The following is a 6,000-nucleotide window of genomic DNA, read 5'->3' on the forward strand; positions in this document are numbered from 1 at the left end:
ATTTTCAAGGCATTTAGTTGAGTCTGATATCGTGGCATTATCAAGTTACCATCTTGTGGTATTCTTTGTACTCTTTTTGAGTGGATTACCAGCTTCCTCTCATTACTCATTACTGGTGATAGTTTCCTTTTATCAGATTTTTCAATCAGTCAGAGAGAAGATCACTGATATATAAGAGGATGACTAAGTGAATACTCCAGGATATCAGAGCTTTGCTGATGACAGTACTCTGCATTCCTCTTTTTCCTTAAAACTTTGTAGTGCTCAGGTGATTCAGGCTTCAAAATGCTTTGTAACCAATGTCTTAAACACTGATCACTTTGTCATTCCAAAGTGGGGTGAGAATAACCTAGTGAGTTTTAATGCCACTAAAATGCAGTTCTGTCTCATTTCTCCGAAGGAAGACCATGCTGCACTCTCCTTCACTTTTGTCAATAGTTACCAGTCAGGATTAGTTTTCTTTTCTTGATTGACTTTCACATCTATCCTATCATGGCACAAACACATCACATCTATTGTCTTGTCAGTCTCCAAAAAAAAAGCACGATATTCCTTTTCATTCTAAACAATACCTTATTCTTGTTCAACTTCTGACAACATAAATCTCAAATCTATCCAATCTTAGAATATTGTTCTCCCATTTAGGATGGTAGACCTAGGTGCTCCCTGAGAATGCTTGATTGTTTTCAGACAAGAGCTTAATTGATGGCTCCTCTCTTACTGTATTATGTCTTTCTATAAGTATTTCCACGGATGCTTCTCCACTGAACTGCCACTCAACTTTCTTTAAATCATTTTCAAACATAAACAGCTGCTAGTCAACACCCAGCAGCTGCTATAGTTCAGCTCCAAACTTATCAGTGCTCTTTGTTTGGAAAGACCTGGACTTGAATCCCATCCATCTAGGATGTTTATCAGAGTTTTTCAACCAAAGGTCAGTTAGCCAATCTCATAATACACTTGGAAATACCTGGAGGTAGCAGGAATTTTCTTCCCAGAAACTCAGGTTTTTCATCCTGCAAAATAGGCAAATTGGCCAGAAGAGCATCTGTAATTTACAGACATAATACACTGGCTTTATAGCCTGAATTGCTTTGGGCATAATCCAACTGAACCAGCTAAACAATCAAAACTTATTCAACCAGCTTTCATCCTCCTCTGTTCCCTATGCCTCTGCTCTTTGGATCAGTCTTCCCCATACTGTTTTCCTTAGTGATTATAACCTTCAGCCTTCCAAGAAACACAAACCATTTCTTTCCTTTCTTTAACCTTTTGCTCACACACAGCACTTTGATTTCATATGTCTTGGAATATCTTGCATGTGGGGCTGACATAGAAAAAAATCTGTGTGTGTTTTAAGATTGAGTATGCTGCATATATTGAAACAGACTGAGAAAAAGGTCTTAAATCAGGTCCATTGTCCATAAGTTCATGTGAATAGAGGTAAGAACAGAAGTGATGTGTGGAAGAATAAGCAGAAAAGGAAAAACATTCAGTTGGAAGCTTTTAAGTAAAAAAAATAAAGCTTTTTGGAATTTAATACAAACAAGATCAAAATGAATTGTTTATAATGGAAGTATGGGGGGGGAATAAGATAAAAAGGTGGATTGAATTTAACATTACTTGAAGGAAGACATTAATCAGAATATAAATGCTATATGCATTAATGAAGAATAGAAGTAGCAACAATCAGGAACTGTTTTTAATAACTGAAGATGGAAATCTTATGATTACTGGAAGAGAGATTAGGAGAATGTAATAACATTATTTTCAAAACCAGTTATAGCAGTATTAAATAAACTAGAATGAATGAAGTGTATATGGAGTGAGAAAGTTTTCTTTTGCACTCCTGTGATATGAGTTTTATTTTTTTAATTGATTGTATTTGGTATTAACAATATACTTTATGTAGAAAAAAGTAATCCGACTCCAGTGCTATTTAGACAATACTGCATTTAGTGCAAAATCATTAAGGAGTTGAGCCACAATTACATTCTGCACTCTCTTTGGCACACTTTCAATGAGATGCTGGTAACTATTGTAGTTGCAGGTATGTTCAAGTTCATTCCAAAGGGGCCTCTATAGGATTGAGGTCGGAGTTTTGAGCTGGCCACTCTAAATTCTCTACACCCGTATCCTCAAACCATGTTGAAATGGAGCATGCTTTATGGCATGGTGTGTTGTCCTGCTGAAACAAGAATGGCCCCGTCTCTATAAAACTGGTAAACTGAAGGCAGTGTAGCATTGTCTAGAATTCCCTGGTACTTTGTAAAGTTCATGTTTCCATCCACAACCAGCAGTCTGAGTCTATATAACGAGAAACATACCAAGACCATTACATTGCCCCCATCAAATTACTGTTTTTCAATGCGTTTCATGGGATGAGTATTTATTATTATACATTGGAAAATTAGCTTTTCTTTTATGAAAATTCTAGTTTTTAAAATGGTAACTATTTTGCTTGCAACAGTTGGAAAATTTAGGTATAAAGCACGTGATTTCACATGTTGGTAATGAATTCGTACATTGCCTTATTCCTTTCTCTCCTTCACGAATTGACTCTTGAGCCAAGGGTATAGCTAAGTTATACAAGTTAGTTATACATGGTTACTTCTAACAGTGTTTTTCAGTCATTAAACTGAGATGCAGTCTGGGCATCTTTTACATAAGTTCAAGAATTAGCATTAATTCTTGATTATTTGATAATTACATCAAGTAACCATATTTCTTTTGTAAGTTAATATCTTATTTATTTTCATGAATGCTGTTATCAATTTCTAGGAAAGGAAGATGTTCGGTGTTTCGTGACATGCCAGAAATTGAGCCTCAGCAGTCTAAAGGAGACAGTAATGCTCCTAGAATAGAAAGTCCAGAAGCGTGTGAAAGAACTAAAATGAGCAACAGTAATTTAGAAGAGACTACCAGTACTAAATCTAACCAAAAATCAAAGAGCAAAAAATTTTTAAGCTGGTTTAAGTAGCAATAAAAATTGTTTTTAGTTATCCTAAAATTTTTACAGTGGTAATTGTGAAACAGCCTTGTTAATTCTCGATTCATGAGTATTTTATGTGACAGTTTAAGTTTTTGTTAAGACAGCTTAAGTTTTTGTATATAAATATGCAGTTATATGGAATCTCAGTATGTCTGCTTGAAAAGTTGAAAGAAGAACTTTTATAATGGGAAAAGGTATTGACATATAGAGTAAGTTTTGTATTTTAATACAATCTAAATATATATTTTGGATTATGTATTAAAACTTTTACCAGTGTATATATGTATGTCAGAAGTTATTTTGGGGTTAGATTATAAAGGAGTGGCAATGAATATTAGCTGATAGTTTGAGATGTTGCAAGGATAAATAAACATGGGGGGACTGGACTACACATGATATCATGTATGGGGAATATACATACAAACATTAAAAAATTCTGCATTATTGCATATGTGATATTGTCTGTGTATTCATTTTAGAAATTATGGACCTTACAAACGTGTTATAAATAATTTAATGAAACATGAATTAACAGCAGTGAAATCACTAAATTCAAATCTGGACATCGTAATAATGAGATCCGATAAAGGAAATGTCACGGTTATTCTAAACCGAACCACATATTTAGAAAAAATCCTGAGGGGGTGGAAAGAGGGGAAAATAGTTCCACTGCATAAAGGTGGTTCCAAGACTGCTGTTGTAAATTACCGACCGATTAGCATTTCAGGAATCATTGTCAAGGTCTTAGAGAAATTAGTCAAGAAAAGAATACAGGATTGGATAGATGAAAATGGGATATTGTATGGGAGACAACATGGTTTTGTGAAGGGTAGATCATGCCTCAGTAACTTGCTCATGTTTCATAACACAGTGACGGCTGAACTGGATAAGGGTAATGGGTTTACAGTGATTCTACTGGACCTTGCAAAGGCCTTTGACAGGATACCACATGGAACCCTAATCAGTAAACTGGAGCAGATGGGGATGGATATAGGACTGGTGAGATGGATAGGAGGGTGGTTGATGGAGAGATACCAGAGAGTGGTTTATTCAGGAGTTGAGTCTAAAAGATGGCTTGTGACTAGTGGTGTGCCACAGGACTCTGTTCTTGGACCACTACCTTTCAATTTGTTCATCAATGATATAGGAAAGGATCTGAGAGGAAGTGTTCACTTGTTTGCTGATGATGCAAAGTTGGGTAGAGCAATTGTGAGTGCACAGGATGTCAGAATTTTACGGAATGATTTGGATAGTTTGGAGGACTGGGCTAGGAAAAATGGATGTCAATTTAATGTGGCAAAGTGTAAGGTTATGCATTTTGGGGTGAAAAGAATAGCAGCAGTATATCACGTTGGTGGAACCATACTCCAGGAGATTGATGAGGCCAGGGATTTGGGAGTGTTGATGGTTAGGGAATTGAAGTTTAGGGGGCACATTGCAAAAGTGGCTAAATCAGCTCATCAAATGACTTGGCTTCTGAAAAATACTTTAACATGCAGAGAGACAAACAAGTTATTGTTCCTCTCTATCGAGCCTTGATAAAACCCCATCTGGACTACTGTGCCCAGTTATGGGCACCAAGGTTTCTTTGTGATGGGGAGGAAGTGGAGAGGATCCAGAGACAAGTGACCAAGATGATAGCAGGTCTGTGGAATGAACCTTATGAGAATAGGTTGAAGATTTGTGGGTTGCAAAAATTGGTCGATAGGAGGAAAAGGGGTGATATGATTGAGACATTCAAATTACTGAAGGGTTACTATAAGATTAATCCAGAAGATATTTTTGAAAATAGGACTGGTGGTGGGAGGACTAGGGGACCATGCATGGAAGCTGGGCAAGAATGTGGTTAACAAGGGTGTTAGAGCTAGGTTTTTTACTTGGAAAGTAGTAAATGTGGAATAAGCTGCCAGAGTCTGTGGTGGGTGCTACGACCATGAATGAGTTCAAGGCAAGGTATGATAGATACTGTGTGAATGTCGAATAGTTGTTCTTGACATGATGTTAGGGCCTCCCTCGATGAGTCTGTCGACTCCTTGGAGTTTCCCAGAATAATAATAATAATAAAATGAATTTGCTAGTCTCGGACAGCAGTACATACCAACTTGTTAACTACGACCCAACCAATAGAATAAAAAAAACCCAGAGAAATTACTTAAATCAGTTACTACATGGCCCGAAGATACAGTCAAAAAATTGCTTCTGCACTACGCTCATTTCCTGAGAATTTACTGTCTACCAAAGATATGCAAATCAAACACACCACTTCGACCGACAGTCAACGGTATAGACAGCCCAAATTATCACCTAGCCAAGAAATTAGCAGCAGCACTCAAGGAGTCGGTAGGTCATTTCCCCTCCTATATCAGAAACACACAACACTTCATAAACACAAAGACATTACATTAGAAGAAGATGATTTATTAGTCAGTTCTGATGTCTCTGCCCTCTTTACGAATGTCCCAATCAATGACATAATGCTTCTTTTACAGGACAAATTCCATGCAGATATCATGGCGTTTTTTGCGCATATATTACATTCTGGTTATTTTGTATGTCAAAATGATTTCTACCTACAAAAAGAAGGCACAGCCATGGGCTTGCCAATATCCCCTCCCATCCCCATTGCTAACACTTTTATATGGAACATTTTGAGCAACATGCTCTAGATTCCTCTCCTTTAAAACCCAGAGTCTGGATTAGGTACATTAACAATGTTTTCACGATCTGGCCCCATGGCCCCCAGACACTTTCCTTAGCCACCTAAACAAACAACACAAATGCATACTGTTCACAATTGAGACTGAAAAGCAGAACACACTTCCATTTCTAGATACACTTTTTTGCATATCTTCCTTCTGGCAGTCTTTGTCTTTCCTTCACTGTTTACTGGAAACCGACACATAATGGCCAATATATATACACAAACTCTTACCACCACCACCACAAAAACTAGGTGTCATTAATACTCTAAAAACATGGCTTTGAAGATTTGCTCCAATGAACAAGCG

The 6,000-nt window shown here is 37.0% G+C and overlaps 1 long non-coding RNA gene across 7 annotated transcripts in view; it reads left to right on the forward strand.

The window, feature by feature from the left end:
• Positions 1-3,270, forward strand: part of LOC150101055 (uncharacterized) — a 138,341-nt gene extending 135,071 nt beyond the window's left edge. For all 7 annotated transcript variants that reach the window (XR_016549150.1, XR_016549154.1, XR_016549152.1 and 4 more), the window contains one exon: positions 2,782-3,270. This is a non-coding gene — a long non-coding RNA (uncharacterized LOC150101055). The remainder of the gene's footprint in view (positions 1-2,781) is intronic.
• Positions 3,271-6,000: the final 2,730 nt, after the last annotated feature.

The sequence above is a fragment of the Typopeltis vanoorti genome, chromosome 12 (assembly GCF_054136105.1).
Source record: "Typopeltis vanoorti isolate ZY-2024b chromosome 12, IOZ_Tvanoo_1.0, whole genome shotgun sequence".
Taxonomy (NCBI): Eukaryota; Metazoa; Arthropoda; class Arachnida; order Uropygi; family Thelyphonidae; genus Typopeltis; species Typopeltis vanoorti.